The sequence below is a fragment of the Glycine soja genome, chromosome 4, assembly GCF_004193775.1.
Source record: "Glycine soja cultivar W05 chromosome 4, ASM419377v2, whole genome shotgun sequence".
Classification (NCBI taxonomy): domain Eukaryota; kingdom Viridiplantae; phylum Streptophyta; class Magnoliopsida; order Fabales; family Fabaceae; genus Glycine; species Glycine soja.
The window spans coordinates 21,935,383-21,952,855 of NC_041005.1; the positions used below are offsets into that span (position 1 = coordinate 21,935,383).

At 33.8% G+C, this 17,473-nt stretch overlaps 1 long non-coding RNA gene across 1 annotated transcript; it reads left to right on the top strand.

Moving 5' to 3' along the window:
* The first annotated feature begins 15,654 nt into the window (after positions 1-15,654).
* Positions 15,655-16,235, top strand: LOC114408141. The gene is made up of 2 exons (XR_003665828.1): positions 15,655-15,787; positions 15,879-16,235. It is a non-coding gene; the product is annotated as an uncharacterized LOC114408141 (long non-coding RNA).
* The last annotated feature ends 1,238 nt before the right edge of the window (positions 16,236-17,473 follow it).

Consider the following 17,473-nt stretch of genomic DNA (forward strand, 5'->3'; position numbering starts at 1 on the left):
TGATAGCACAGAGAACACATAAAACATCATTAAATAGATATACAAGTATTTACATCAAGTACCTACAAGGAAGAACCAACAGAGGATTTAGCTCTCCATATCTGGGAAGCTCCCTTTACAACAAAGAGAAGAGAAAAATGAAGGATTGAAGAAATACAAGTAATGGGGATGTCTCCTCCACCTCTAGAACCTCAAAATCACTCACAGACTCATCTCATGCTCTCAGGATGGCTTCCTCTTCACGCTCAGTTCTCTGCCAGTCTTCGCACAGCAAAAGCTCTCAAAACTCTCTGGAACTTGGACCTTTCTCTCTCAAGAAATCTCTAAACATGCAAAATCTTCAAGAATTGCCCAAACTCACCCTCCCTATTTTTGATTTCGGGCTTAAATAGGTGGCCTTGTTGGTGCTTGCGTGCTTAGCGCAACTCTGGCTCGCTTAGCGCGCATTAGTGAATTTTGGCTTAGCGCGCGTCTTCTCGCTCAGCAGATGGACTCAAGCGGTGCGCTTAGCGGGATGATCCCTCGCTCAGCGAACATGCACAACTCATCCTTCTTCCAGATTCTTCCTCGCGCTCAGCTAAAGGAGTGGTGCGCTCAGCGGATGGCTCGCTAAGCCGGCAGATTGACTTAGCGAGCAAATCAAAATTAGCACTTCACAAACTTGCCTAATTCATCCAAAATTGAGATGAAATGATTATTAAATACATAAAATAGGAGTACTAAGTATTTGATGTAAACTCCATTGGAGCTTGTAGGCCTTGGATCTTTTTCATCAATGGATTCCTTTGCTTCTTGGAAGATAAATGGCAGCGGAATGGAGAAGGAAGAGAGAGAGGAGACGCCACTTCAAGGAGAAGATGAGTATAGAAGAAGCTCACCACCATAGGAGGCCATGGATAAGAGCTTGGAGGAAGAAGGACATGAATGAAGGGAGAGGAAGAGAAGAGCACGAAATTTTGTGCTCTAAAAGAGCTCTGAAATCTGAAGTTTAATTTTCAAATGATCAAATTTGGAAAAATGCACACACATAGCCTCTATTTATAGCCTAAGTGTCACACAAAATTGGAGGGGGAAATTTTGAATTTCTATTCAAATTTCACTTGAATTTGAAATTGAATTTGTGGAGCCAAATTTTGGAGCCAAAATTTCACTAATTATAATTAGTGAATTTCATATATGGTTCAGGCCACTAATCCAAGATCAAGTCCAAGATTCTCCACTAAGTGTACTTAGGTGTCATGAGGCATGAAAAGCATTAAGGACATGCACAAAGTGTGACTATATGATGTGGCAATGGGGTGTAACAAGCAAATGCTCACCTCCCCCTCTAAAATTTAATTGGATTGGGCTTCTCCCAATTCAATTAAATTTATTTCTCAACACACACATCAAATATTCACTTAATTCATGTGAAATTACAAAACTACCCGTAATACAAAAACTAGTCTAGGTGCCCTAAAATACAAAGGCTGGAAAATCCTACATTTCTAGGGTACCCTACCTACATTATGTGCCCTAAATACAAGGCCCAAATTTAATGAAACCTTAATCTAATATGTATAAAGATAAGTGGACTCATACTTAGCCCATGGTCCCGAAATCTACCCTAAGGCTCATGAGAACCCTAGGGTCTTCTCTTGCATCTTTGGCCCAATCTTCTTGGAGTCTTCTATCCAATGCCCTTGGGGGGTAGGATTGCATCAATATTTATTACCTATCTTTAACAAAAAGTAATTACAACACTACAAAATGACCATAAATTGGAGGAGTTTGATACAATTTACACAGGTTTTATACACAAAAGTTAGTCATATTCATCGACTAACAGCATGCTCTCATCATAATACACCATTCCTAGTCCTAGAATCTAACTAAAACCAAATTTTTGTTTGTCGTTGCTGTTGACACCACAAACTCAGGCACCCAAGGCCAAATTGTAACATAATGATAAAAAATCATCCACGCCCCCCTATTAGTTTCCTTTTCTCTATCCGCATCCAAATCAAAATTCACCATGAAGTACCCATGAGAAACATAAATTAAATCAAACCTTCCATCTGGCTTCCATGTTGATTGGAGTTTTTCCTTCATGATCAAATATCCAAGACTCTTGCCCTACAACTTCACTACCAAGCATTTCTTCCAGGAAACACATAGTTGCTCAAAAACCTTAGTGTCAATCGTGAATTTGGGAAGCAAGCGGTTCCCTCCTTCATGTTTTTGTCTTGCAAAAGGTTGTGTGTTGCAATAAGTGTAGAGACTTTCCCTATGATCCTATCTCTAAGTGACATGCATTAAGGATCTTAAGCACCAACCCCGTCAGGTGGTTTGCATGGCCATGTGCATTCGCACCATGACATTTAATTCATTAGTAAAAAATATTTTTTCTCAAATGTGTGCATTTTCCTTTAAATAGAATTCTTATTCTCTTTTAACAATAGTGTTTGTAATATATTCTTAGACACGCTTCCTCTAACACAATAAGGTATTGATTAAATTTTGGTGAAAACTAGAAATTTATGAGTAAAGCGCATTAGAAAAAAAGTGTAATTCATTAATTTTTTTATTTATAAATTTCAATCAATATTTAAGAGTATTGAAGAAGTGTTTTCAGAATTATGTTGTTAACATTTCTCTTTCTCCTAATTGTCAAATCATATTAAAAAACTTGATGAACACCAATATATAATTAGCACCTAAAGAGGAAAAGGAAGAGAAAAGATAGTAATATATGAATCAAAAGAGGAAAAATAGTAGTATGAGTATAATATGATATAATGTAATACAAAGAAAGAATGAGAAAAATAACAAATGTTCACGATGGTACGTACACATTATAACATCCAAATTTTCCATGTGTGTGTGGTAAACAATGTTATGGCTTTGTTATGTGATTAGGTAGTGTTTTTAAACTATTGAAATGGTAAAAAATGAGATGTTATCATAGGATACCTAGGCATGGTTAAACTCTTAAGTTTTTAAGTTAAAGTCTAGAAAGAATAAGAATAATTTAGAGAAAATTCTCTAGTCAAATAACAGTCAAATCATTAATGACCTAGATGTTAATAATTGGATTTTGGTATGGAAATAGAAATTATAAGCTTAAAATGAAATTAGTAATTAATGTAAGTAAAGTTACAAATTAAGTGAGGATAATTAAGGTTGATTAATGGTGATCTAGATTCCATAGAATTAGAAAAATGGGTAATTAAGTCATAAGAGTTTAAAGTGGAGGGCCTTTTCGTAAATGACTATATAACTAGTTTAAAAATAGAATTTTAGTTTAACTAGTTGGTGACTAATTAAAGTGTCTAATTATATGATGTAGAATCATTAAAATAAGTTAGAGTTGTGATACCCTGAAAAATTACAACTTTGACCGACAAAGGAAACTCTGTGTTGTGTCATTTATGCATTTATGAATTTAATTTCAACAATTATATGTGTAAATTTTAATCATAGAATTTTGTGCTATGTGTGTGTGTGTGTGTGTGTATATATATATATATATATATATATATATATATATATTGTGTGTGTGTGTAAGTGATTGATTTAGTAAAACTTGAGAGAGAAATAGAAACATTCTGACCTAGATTTCCATTTGTGCAAGAATTGCACTGTGCATTGAGTCGTAGTATAATTTGTCTCTGTGTGGGTAGACTCTGTGCAAGGTTCACTATAAGTACACATATCCCAAGGGAGGTTAGTACACTAATAGTAATATATGTATCAAAAGAGGAAAAATAGTAGTATGAGTATAATATGATATAATGTACGTAATACAAAGAGAGAATGAGAAAAATAACAAATGTTCACGATGGTACGTACACATTATAACATCAAAATTTTCCATGTGTGTGGTAGACAATGTTATTGCTTTGTTATGTGATTGTTTAGTATTTTTAGACTATTGAAATGGTAAAAAATGAGATGTTACCATAGGATACCTAGGCATGGTTAAACTTTTAAGTTTTTAAGTTAAAGTATAGAAAGAATAAGGATAATTAAGAGAAAATTCTCTAGTCAAATAACGATCAACTCATTAATGACCTAGATGTTAATAATTTGGTTTTGGTCTAAAAATAAAAATTATAAGCTTGAAGGAAAATTAGTAATTAATGTAAGTAAAGTTAGAAATTAAGTTAGGATAATTAAGGTTGATTAATGGTGATCTAGATTTCACAGAATTAGAAAAAAGGGCAATTAAGTCATAAGAGTTTAAGGTGGAAGGTCTTTTCATAAATGACTATATAACTAGTTTAAAAATATATTTTAGTTTAACTAGTTTGTGACTAATTAAAGTGTTTAATTATATGATGTAGAATAATTAAAATAAGTTAGAGTTGTAACACCTTGAAAAATTATAACTCAGACTGACAAAGAAAACTTTATGTTGTGTCAGATGTATATGTATGAATTTAATTTCAGTAGTTATATGTTTTAATTTTAATCATAAAATTTTATATCAGCGGAATAAGATCAAACAGACAGATAGGAAGTAAGAATGCAGTATGATAAATGAAAGCGAAATATAAACTGTAAAGCAGATATCAAGGGCACACCGAAACGGATTACAAACCCAGGTTTTTGAAAAAAAAGAAACCGAAGCGGCGGCAGAGCCGCACAGGATCGGTGAGGGGAGAAGGGAGATATGAAAAACAGAACTTGAAATTTATTGAAACCGAAAGAAAAGCTTACAAAGAGTTTTTCCCTAGGCAGAGCTTCTCTCTCTAAAACCTGATTCTGAGACTATCTGAAAGGGTGCCTCACAAAGGGAACGAGGACTCCTTTAAATAGACTCAATTTTTACTATTTCTACAGTGTGGGTAATGTTTACCGGAACTGTTACAAATTACATCACTTAAAAAATACTGACAAATTAGTTACAATAATTCATGATTATTACAACTAATTAATCGTCGTCTAACGATATACCAAAATAGTCGTCTTCATTCTGGTAGAATGGATCGTCTTCTTGGTCATCATTAGTCTCAGATGATTCAGCTTTCTTCTTGGAAGGTTCTTCTTCCACCTCCTGTTGAAGTAGTTGGAGAACTTCTTTGAGATTCTGAGCAAGACTCTCTTTAGATTTTGAGCTTGCTAAGAATGCTACCAGTTGCGACTTCTGATTCAGAAACAAAGATGTCTCCGGATTAGCAGGTTTGAGGAACTCAGGATTGCTCTGGAACCAGTTCTTGACTTGATCTGGAGCAGCCTTCGAAGTATCGAATTGTGACCACCATTTTACAAAGGCGTGTCTCTGTAACGGTGGATATTGCTTGCTGTTTTCAGTTTTTCCGTATCTGTATTGCCATGAAAAAATCCAGGACAAGGCGAAACTGGAAAAATACTTTAAATCTGCCGGAATACGTGATTCCTTGCTATTATAGAGCTTGTTGAATTGTTGGAATCCCTGTTGGACTTCTTCTGGAAATATTTGTGGAATTGGTCCGAAGTAGTTCCACCATTGGAGGAACCAATTTGGAAAATTATACACAGTATTATTTTTGAAGTAAATTAGCCATGAATGCTTGAATTTACTATTTTGATGCCAGAGCACATTGGTCCAGGCGTCGATGTAATCCCAATAATTATATCCTGCGGGGTCAAATGGAGCAGAAAATTTTTTGGGTTGGTTTAAGTTTGAGCCATAATGTCGTGGCTGCATAACCTTTAGGATTTGGATTGTGGAATGGGTATTTAGATTTGGATCTTTGGGGTCTTTGAAGTGTTTAATAGATACTGAGTTTGTATCTATTAGAATGAATTCATAGAATTTGCGGGTTTTGTTTGTGGCTATTGGCCTGTAGTGGAATCCCGGGGGGAATACTTTGGCGGTTGCTTTGAAAGGATTCTTGTCCCAGTATTCTGGTTCCATTTGCAAAACATTGAAAATTTTGTTTTTTGAAATATAACTGTTGCTGGGTTGTGGTGTTGATTCTTGTTGAGTCAACGATTGGCTTGGTTTTTGGTTACAGACAGTTTTGGTCTGTTTGGCCTTTTGGATTTGTTTTTGTAGATCTGTTTCAGAATCTTTGTCTGATTCTGAGGCCATTTCTGCCCAAGTCTTTTTGGCTAATTTTGGTATTTTGGTGAGGCCTATATCCTCTAAGGCCAAGAGAGTTTGTATTGACCAGGCATAGTCAGCCACGGTCTGTTTGGTTGTTGTTGGTTTTGGGGATTCCTGAGTTGATGACTCAGGTTTGACGGTAGTTGTCTGGGTCAATGACCCTTCAAGCTTTCCTTTCTGGGTTGATGACCCAGTCTGGGTAGGTGACCCAGAAGATGTTGTAGTTGCCTTTTTGGTTATTGGCTCTGGTAGAGCCAGTAGAACCTCTTTTCCTTTTGTACTGGATCTTCCTCCTCTACCGGAGGAACTAGACACCTTAGGAGGCATCAGGAATTTTCTGTAAAAATTCACGGGTGAGGTAGTCAGGTAGAGAGTTGGAAGAGCCCTTGATATATTCTATATTAAAATCAAAGACACTTAAAATTGCTTGCCATCTTGCAAAAATCTGTTTTGAGGCAAGGTTTTCTACATCCTTCTGTAAAATGTCTTTGGCTGATTTGCAGTCAACCCTTACTAAAAATTTTTGATTTAATAAATCAGATTGAAATTTGGAAATGCACAAAACAATTGCTAAATCTTCTTTTTTGACAGTTGAATACTTTAATTGTGCAGGATTCTAGTGTTTTGAAGTATATGCAATGACATGTTCTTGACCATGTACTTGTTGTTTGAGTATGCCACCGTAACCGATGTCTGATGCATCAGTTTCGACAATTTTGAATGCCTGTGGAATGGGAAGATACAGACATTTTATGGATTGGACTTTGACTTTGATTTCTTTAACTGTTTGGGTATGTAGGTCAGACCAAGGAGGCAGATTTTTCTTTAGCCTATCATGCAATGGTTTGACAATATTGTTTAAGTAGGGGACAAATTCTCCTACGTAATTTAGACAACCTAGAAATCTTTGTAACTGGGTTTTGTCTAAGATTTAGTTGGGGAATTTGCTAGCAAACTCTATTGACCTTTCGATTGGAATGATTGTACCTTGATAAATATTGTGACCAAGGAATCGAATTCGAGTTTGGAAAAGATTGATTTTTGATTTGGAGACTGTCAAACCATTTTGTTTGATAATATGGATGAAGGTTTGGAGATGTTTGAAATGTTGGTCAATGTTTTGGGAAAAGATTAAAACATCATCTATGTAGACAATGACAAATTTTGAATAAGGATTAAAAATGTCATTCATAATTTTTGAAATTCTGAAGGGGCATTCTTCAGTCCGAATGACATTACATTCCATTCATATTGCCCGAAAGGTACAATAAACGTTGTTTTGTACCTATCTGATTCTTGGATTTGGATTTGCCAAAATCCAGATTTCATATCAAATTTTGAAAATATCTTTGCAGAATTTAATCTGTTAAGAAAATCTTTTTTGTTTGGAATGGGATATCTAATCCATTGTAATGCTTGATTTAGTGGTTTGTAATTTATGACTAAGCGGGGTGTTCCACGCTCAATCTCAGATTGTTTGTTGACATAAAAAGCCGCACAAGACCATGGGCTCTTGCTTTTCCGGATTAGGCCTTTATCAAGCAAATCCTTGATTTCCTTTTGACAGTATTGAAGAAGTTCTTCATTCATTTGGATTGGTCTGGCTTTTGTGGGAATTTGTTTTTCCCTAAAGTCTTTCTCATAGGGGAGATCAACAATATGTTTCTTTCTGTCCCAAAATGCATGTGGCAATTCAGAACAGACGATTGATTCAATATGATTTAATAAAGATTGAATTTTTTCTTTTACTTGGGGTTTTCCAAGTTGTATCTGTATATTATTAAAAGATACTTCTTCTTTTAAGAAGTTAATTTGATTAATCTTATTTTCTATAAGATTTATATTTCTGGAAATTGGTTTAGTAGAAAAATTAAATATAATCTTTCTTTCTAAATAATTTGTGGTTATTTCTTCATTAGATATTTGGATGGGAAACAGGGCTCTAATGAAGGGCGTTCCTAAGATTACTTCATTCTTAAGGTTTTTAACCAGAAGAAAGTTTGTGTTAATCTTAAGACCTTGGTTTTCAATGATTGCATTTGATAGCTTAAAATTAATTTTTAATTTTGAGCCGTTTGCCGTACTTAATTTTTCTGAGGTTTTCTCAAAGAATTTTGTAGGAATTAATCCTTCTAAAATGCAGTTTGAATCAGCCCCTGTGTCAAATAGGGCCATTGTTTCTAAAACGAAATCATTAATAATTATTTTTATGTTTATGTAAAATTTTTGGATTTTAATCTTGTTGATTAATCCCATAAACATATCATCTTCTAAATTTTCTGGTTGATTTTCTTCACTGTTGTTGGCACTTTCAGAATCACTATCTTCCTCAAGCTGAGAAAGAATGATCTGATGAATTTCTTGTTGTTGACGAAGTTCTTTTACCTCTCTTTTTAGATTGTTTATCTCTGTTTGGAGATCTTGGATTGTCGTTGGTTTGGTTGAAGAATTTTCTAATCTCTTGAGTATGTTACTTACATCAAATTTGTTGTTCGTGATAAAATCCTTTTGTCTAGGTTTTACCTCTAATGTTTTCTTGAGTTTTTCCAGGAAAACCTTCTTTTCCTGGGGGTCAGGTATGGAATTGATTGCTTCAAACAAGAGATCTTGTTCTCTCGTTAGAGTATTGATTTGCCCATCATCATCTGTTGATGATAGTTGGTCATCTTGTTGGATTAGATTTAGGTTTTCATCGGAAAGCACGAAGGATGAAGTTTCTGTTTCCTCCTCTGAGGTTTCTATGAGCAAATTGTTTATTTGCTCTTCAATTGAGGGTTCTAGGTTAAGGTTTCTTAACTTCTTTTTTAGTCTACAATATTTGCTAATGTGGCCTTGTTTTCCACAATTGTAGCACGTTATTTTTTATTTTATTTTTTGTTTAGGATTTTCCATTTCTCTACTGGTTGAGGGTTTTTGAGAGTATCTTCGTTTTGAAAATCTTCTTCTATTGGCTGGCTTATGATCCTGGGCTTCTTTCTTAGAGGTTTGTTTCTTCTTTTGTTTTGGACAGGCTGGTAAGCCAAATTGTTCACAGAAGGAACCTAAATCCCTCTTTGTTTGAGCTTTTTCTTTTGCTAATTGCCTTTGAATTTTGTCGTCCTGGCAGATTTTTAAGGCTACCTTTTGGACATAGGAAATTAATTGACCATAGCCTAAGTTTTCATATGGAATGTCTCCATTGGCAGATTGACTACGGATTTTATCTCTAACCTTGTCTCCTAATGATCTGGGAAGACCGGCTAGAAATTTTTCTTTCCAAAAAGGTTGTTGACTATCTTCTCTTGTGTAAACCCTAGTTAGGAAAGTATCTCTATACCACCTAAAATCCGCTAAGGTTCTACACTTAAGATTTGATAATAATTCTGCAGACCTATCTTTCCACAAGGATGAGTCTCCAATGAAATGTTGGGCTATTGTAAAAATTAATGTGTTAACAGCGTCAGGAATCTCTTTATCATCGTCATTAGTAATGACTTTTCCATTGAGATCCGTCTTAATTGCGCTGTAAATTTTTTATTTCTCCTCATTAGTGAGATAATTATCCCACCATCCTTTTAGTTGTCTAGAAAATCCTGCCACTAAGATATCTATAATGGTTTCTTCCGAACATTCATGGGAGGTTTGGTAAGCCGTGGCTACCATGGTCATATGTTGGAGTGTATTCATGATGTTATACTCCGTTTGTGCATCTATGTTCCATTCATAGATGTTATTTGCACTAAAACTTTTAAAATTGTTTTCACCTCTTTCTTCTAATAGAAGGTCAGGGGCAGTTGGACGTTGATAATATAATTTGGAGGGGGTTTTCCAGTGTTTGGAGTTTATTGAATTTATATTCTTTACTGATCCTATCTCAGTTGTGTTATCTGAGTTTTGGTCACTATCTTCATTAATAACATTAATTAATTTGGAGGTACTTCGTGTTACCATTTTGGAAGTATTTTCCGAGGCTTGGGGAGTGTCTGGAATGACCTTAAGCAAACTACCAATCTTGTTTAGTAATTCGCTATGATTGTCACCTACGCCTTCAATTAAGGATTTAGTTTTTCTAAGTTCCCTAATTTTTCGTTTAGCCTTATCACTGACTTTGAAAGGTTTGAATAAAGGTTTTTCAATGGGGACACTTGGCGAAGCTTCCTCAATTGATTTTTGTTTAGGAACTACCTTAGTTTTAATGGTTTCTCCTAAAGCTTGTAAGTATTTGTTGGTATAATTTGCCTGTTCCATTAGGCTTTTAATGTCTCTAGAGGTTACTTCCTCGTTGACATCTTTTTTCTTGAATGGAATTGCCATAACAGGTTTGTTGTTACTGTCTTTGATATTTGGTAGTTGATATTGTGTTGTGGGAGGTAATTCCGATTGGATTAACTCACCATCCTTCAGTTGCCAATTTGTTATGACATTTGTTGTTGGATCACCTATGATGTCTTGTTTCCAAGGGTAATCTATATCCTTTCTGATGGCATAAGCATGAAACCAATCAAAGAAAAGGACATTAATTTTGACTCTTTCGACAAATTCGTAGAACTTGTCTTGGATTTGTTTTCTGTTTGTACCCTTGTAATGTTGGAAAAACCATCTCCTTTGAGGTTCATTTTCCGGAGAATAGAAATCTTTCCTAAGGGTTTCCTTATCAATGCTAAAGTTGTCAGATAACATCATAAGGTTCCATAGAAGAGTATGTTGGGGATTGGATCGACTTTTGGTCGTCCTCTTGTTCTTGGTTGTAAGTTGTTCTAGGTATGCTAGAAGTAGTGCCTAATCCTTGGAGGTTTACAGTAGGGAACTGGTTATGTGACTCAGATCTGGTTAGTCCTACTGGAATTGAACGGTTTCTAATCGAAAAAGACCTTCTGGCTGACTCGTATTCAGACCTAGAGGCTTCTATCCTTGATGAAAAAGAATTTCTCCTATTGAAGGTTATCTCTACCTTTCCGGAGTTATCTTGCTTAATATGCTCTATGGTTGGAGCGGGTCGGGGAATAGACGGTGTTGCCTTATCCATAACCCATCTTTCGGGAAGAGTTACTTCATCCCATTTTATTTTTCTCGAAAGAGAAACGTTAGCCTTCGTCATATCAGTGATAAACAAAGTTATTTCTCCTTTTTGAGGTTTTAACAGGACTCTAGATGCACAAGTATTCATGACCTTGTACTGGATCCTATATATTAAGGCTGCTGGGATTGATCCTTCTTTCATGTCAAGGGCATGAAAGTGGATGTTTAAGAACAGAGAATCAAGAATGTTTCTGTCTATCAGACTCACTGTTTTGTTTGGATAACAGTTAAAATATATTGGACCTTGTCCTAGGCTGGTTTCGACTGTTCCAATTAGGGAGTCTTCAAATTGATTATGCCTAATGTCTCTTAGACACATTAAAACTGCTGCATCTATGCCCATATCAATTAAGGGCTTGATGGCTACTTGTACACAACCGATGTGTAGATATTTATATATATACGGTGTGTGTGATTGATTTAGTAAAGCTTGAGAGAAAAACAGAAATATTCTGAGCTAGATTTCCATCTGTGCAAGAATTGTACTGTGCATTGAGTCACAGTGTTATTTGTCTCTGTGTGAGTGGACTTTGTGCAAGGTTCACTCTAAGTGCACATATCCCAAGGGAGGTTAGCACACTAATCTAGAAGATTAGGATAATATTTACCAATTTTAGCAAAAACAATTTTTACCATTTTTGGCAAAACTCTACTTTATCCTTTTATAGTTAGTTTTGGAAAAGTGCAAGAAGCCATTTAAGACATGGCTGAGCTTGTGGAGATCTCCTCAAGGGCTGTCCAAGCTGCCAAATAGTCATATTAATGGTCACTCAAAGTGCTGAGATTAAGAAGATAAGGATTTGGCCTTGCAATTTCATTGGTTCAAGCATTTCACCTACAATAAGTGTTGTTTTTTAAAAGCCATAGTCTAGGCCAGTTCTCCCATTTTTTTGAAGCTTTTGGAGAAAGAGGAAACCATATTTTTCTTATTCTTCCAAATTTTACCAAGTGTTCTTGAACCCTTCTTCCATCAAGCTTAGGTAAGTGACCTCCATTTTCAACTCTAAGCTTGATTTTCACTTCATTTTCTTGCTCTATTCTCACTTGTAGTTTCAAAACCTTATTTTGCACTCTTGAAGGTTGCAAACTTGAATCTAAACTTCCTTATTCTTCCTTTTAAATTTTGTGGAGCCTATAAGAGGTAAGGGGGTCTCTCCAACTCTTGAACCGTATGCTTGTTGTTGAACTTCCTTAAAAATGTTGTTGCTTTGAAATTTTTGAGTTGCTGCCATGTCTTGAATTTGTGTTCTGAGTTTCTTTCCTTGAGTTTTTGATGCCAAAAATGAGTTCTTTGCATGTTGAAACGTAGAGTTAGCCTAAAATTTCACACAAATCAAAGTTTCCTAACAAAAGTTACAAATAAAACAAGTTTAAAGACCTTTAATAAAATGAAAAATCTGTCACAAATTTGGAATGGGAGTTACAAAAGTATGGACTATTTTTATTAAAGTTTTGACTTAAAAAATGAGTTCATTATGTTTGAAAATGTAGGGTAGCATATAAGATTTATGAAAATCTGACTCCTAGAGCACCGAGAGCGCTAAAAAAAAAAAGTTAGGAGCAAAACTGTGAAAAATCAAGTGACAAAATGATTTTAGACAATAGATAACTTAAATTTGGAATTCATGCCTCCATATAAATTATCTTAGAATTATTTATTTTCTGGAACTACTGATTTATTTACTATTATATTGCTTAGATAAATGCAAGATTTGATGACTGATACAAGTTATGAAATTTTGTGTGTGTGTGTGTGTGTGTGGAAAAATTTCTATACTCAGTGTCGTGATATTTTGTTGTATTAAACATATTGTGTAATATTTTGAGGGGCACTGAATAATTTATTTTCTTGTTAACAGTTGTAATGACTTCAGTACGTCTATGTTTAAATCTTAAGGGCCATAGATGGTCATTATGTATAATTACATATTTCTTTCAATTTATTAGTATATAGTTTTGTGCACGTTAATTCTTTATAAGTTTTTTTTATAGTATTGTGTAAAGGTGGAACAAAAATGACAATAACTTTTAAAATGTTTTTAAACAGAAAAAATGTTTTGACAATACCCTTTATTCATAAACAATTTAATTATATGTACATGCTTTAATCAAGCACAACATATATATGTATTCGTGTTCTTTCTTTTCTCAAGAAAAAAAAAATATATTGAGATATTTTATTAACTTCGAAATAGAAACTAGATTTAATGACGTGTATTCCCTAATATTTATTATTTATACAATTGTAAAGTAATATTTTCGGGAAAAAAAATTAAGGTGTTACACATATCAACACTCAATGATATTATTCAAAAATCAAAAGAAAATATCGCAAAAGAAAAAGCAACAAAGGTAAAGAAAATCATTTACCTGAGCAAAGAAACAGAAAGACAAAAGAGAGACATAAACGTGAGCAATTAAATTGAGTTTCCTTAAGTTGTCAAGTTGAAGTGGTTTTGTAATGTGCTCTTAAAATTCATCAACAAGAAATTAAATTATATACTAGGATAAATTGGAACTGAGAAGGTCCCGTTTTATCATGAGCAATAATGCCCCAATATTGTCATCTCCCTAAAAAGTGGCGTGGGATATGCACGTGGCTTGTCAGTTGGTCGTTATTAATTATATAGAATATTCCACATAAATCAGACTGATTAAATTAAAAGATACACTTTATTAGTGGTTCCTAAATTTTGGTAGCATTCTGATAAAACTATTATATACTAATTTTATTGTATTTGTGATTTTTTCTCTCTCCCATTTATTTCTTTTTCTGTTTATCTCTTCTTTTCATATTTATACATTCTAAAATTAATTTACATTTAACTTATTTCATTTTTTAACTACTCATGTTTTTATTTATTTATCATATTTGCTTCCAAAACTTCATCTTTTAAAAGTTGTTATCAATAAAAGATTCTCATAAACATAAATTTCCAAATAGGATGTATGGGACAGAAGTAAGAGAGATACACAAAGAAAAAGAAAGGAAGAAAGAAAAATAAAAGAAAAGAAATAATAAATATGATAATTGATGGGATGGGAATTAATTAAGGAAGAGATGGAAAGAAAATTGAGTAGAAAATTAGATGGAATAGAGAGCCGGAGTAGGAATATAATTATTGATCAATAAAAAATAATACAAATAATAATATTTTTGTAAGGGAAGGTTTGGTAGAGGAGAAATTTTTAGTTTTACAAGAGTCCTAGATTCAATTTTAGTTTTTCACATTTGATATCTATTTTATTTTTTAAAAAAATGATATTCCTGGGAAAAAATATTTTATGGGAATTTTTTAAACTAGTTTCACACGAAACTTTCCATGGGAGAAGGTGATAATCTTATTTTTTTGAGTTTAATTTTTTTACTATAAAACATCATGTTACTCATTTTATATGATAAATAATTAAAAGATTGGTAAAAATTTCCCATGAATCATGATTCTCAGTAATCATGATTTACTAGGCATAGAAAAACTTTTTCTCCTACCAAACGCCACCTAAAGGCTTTGTAGAAGTTGAATGTGAATTCTTTAAATATGAGAATCAGGAGTGTTAGCAATACATTCTCAATATTTTCTTCCTAACACATTCTATGGTTGGTTTTAATTTATTACAAACTATAAAATCTCGAGGGTTATTAAATAAGATATGAAACTCATAACATTTTACAATTTTCAAGAAATTTTCACCATTCATTCAAAGAGTGTGTCAAAAAGAATGTTGTTGGTATTTTTTTTTATTTCTTTATGAGAATTGATTATAGTCAAACATCTGCCCCTATAGATGTAATTGGATGTATGGTATTATTATTTTTGGTGAGTTATAATAATGTGAATATTATAAAGTTATGAAATTAATTTTATTTTTATAAAACTATTATTGGGAGAAAGCATTAAGGGAGTGTTTGTTTCATGTAATCATATTGTATTTCTTGGAATCACATTTTTAGAAATATTGTAGTTAGGAATGTTATTCCTTGACATATATAAAAATGTGTTTTGTTAATTTTTAACTTTCCTAGCGATACTTTTAATGTTTTAAAATAATAAATAAGTAAATAAGTTAAAATGGAGTTAGAAAATAACTTCTCACATTCCCATATGAATGTAACTTTCCCACCCCCATTAACATGGGAATAAAAGCTATGTAAATATGGGAATGCAACCTTTTTTTATGATAAAAGGTGTCTAAAAATATTTTCTGATAACTTCTTAACAAACATGGAAATAAGCATTTACACTTTCATATTTTTAGAAATGTAAGATGATTCTCGGAAACAAACACCCCATAACTTGTTATTGTCATATAGAGGGACCATGTTGTCAAATGACAATGAAAAATTAAACTGTAAAAGTGAACAAATGGAGAAATGATCTATGAAATTATTTTCAGTTAATTAATATTAAATTAAATTAATTCTATCACCATGATAGGGTGTGAACTTGGCAAAATAGGAGATGAAAATAAAAAAGCCCACAGTACTATCATCCAATGGTAGCCTCGCAGAACCGGGCCGCTCAACCCATTTTCTCCTTTTTCATCTAAAAAAATTGCACTTTGTGCATTTTTCTGAACTGAACTTCGTCATGCCGCGGGAACCGAAGAGCCTCGGCATGAAAATCCTATGGATTTGGACCTTTGGAACTGCTATTAGTAACCTCTCTTCCTACCCTTTTTCTCCCTCAATTATTTTGAACACCCATTACTTAATTGTATTCATTTGATTCATTTTCTTTTGTGACAGTTGTAGTTACGAACGTGATGCGCGCAAGAATAAGGGAAACAAAAACACTCATGAACGCCGAACAACAACAACAACGACAGCATGATGCCACTACCACTGCCTCGTCTTTGGTGGATACACTGAGTCTCCTATCATCTGGCCCTGTTATTTCAGACAATAAAGATTGATTTGCATTTAATTTATGGATTCTGTTTCGTTCTTGGATTTTGTGATGCCGTGTAAACTCGCGGAGGATAACAGTGCATGCAACATGTTTGTTGAATGTCCTAATCGAAAACTGAAGGCTGGGACAACCAGCGGAATTTGGAAACCCATTTGGGATATATGCTTTTTACATTTTAGATAATCTTTTTGGTATTAAAATGATCCTCTTATGTGAATATGAGAATGATTGTTCTCGTTTGATCATTAGAATAAATGAAAGGTTAAGATTAAAACATTTTAAATTCAAATTAAAGCTTCATTTAACCATAAAATGTCTATGAGATTTATCATACAAAAAATCAAATATTTTAAAGATTTAATTTACATTAAGATCGTCATCACAACCACCACCATCGTTGCAATCACCACTATCGTGATTGTTGTCATGACCATTGTTCTCACCACTAACATGACCATCACTACTGCCGCCGTCGTTGCCAGCGACGGTGGCGACAACAACAGTGGCGATCATGTTGGTGGCAATGATGATAGTTACGGTAGTGGCAGCGGCAACAGCAACGATAGTGGTGGTGACAACAATGGTCATGATGGTGATAACGATGGTGGTGAGAGCAACAACAACGACGGTCATGGTGTGCCTAAGAAACGCTTATATCATTATCATTGAGTTTTGGGTGCTTAAACTTATCATATTTGGATAATTTTTTATAAGTATTTATTGATGCACAACTCCTTCAAGACTATAGAAAATATATTGGTTTTTGTTCCTCTGATGAGTCTACACTTTATGGACTGTAAGATTAGTCCATGTTTGTTGTTAACAAAATCAATGAAAAAATAGGATATGTATTGATACTTTAATAGTGTAAAATGGTTTTACATCATAAATTATCATGTATGATGATGAGAATCCTAAAATTGTCCAAATACAGGGACCTATGACCAAGAATAGGACTAAACAATCAATGGATACCCTCCAACAAATGGTAGCAGACATACTTAACAAGGTCCAAGTGGAGAAGGATGAAGGCCCAGAGGCATAGACTTTATTAAGAATATTAATTGTTGCTAAAGATCCAAACTAATTTGAAGGCCCATGCCAAATATGTTCTATGTTTTATTTATAATTTATTTTCGTTGTAATTTTGGCCCAAACTGTTTTAAAGACCCATGTCTATTTCTATCTTTTTGTTCAGATACTCTATATGTATGGATTTCATTTTCAATAGAGGAACTTTTGGCATTTGATAAAATTTGGTGAGAGCTTCTCTCTAGGATCCTTGTTGAACCAATCTCAGACTTATCAAGGTAATCATTGTGGCGTCTACCCTGACTTATCTTCCCTCTCTGGAAGTGGTATCATCCAAAACTTTGTAACCTATATCAAGCGATCCGCTCCTAGTAAGGATCACATCATATGATAAATTTGT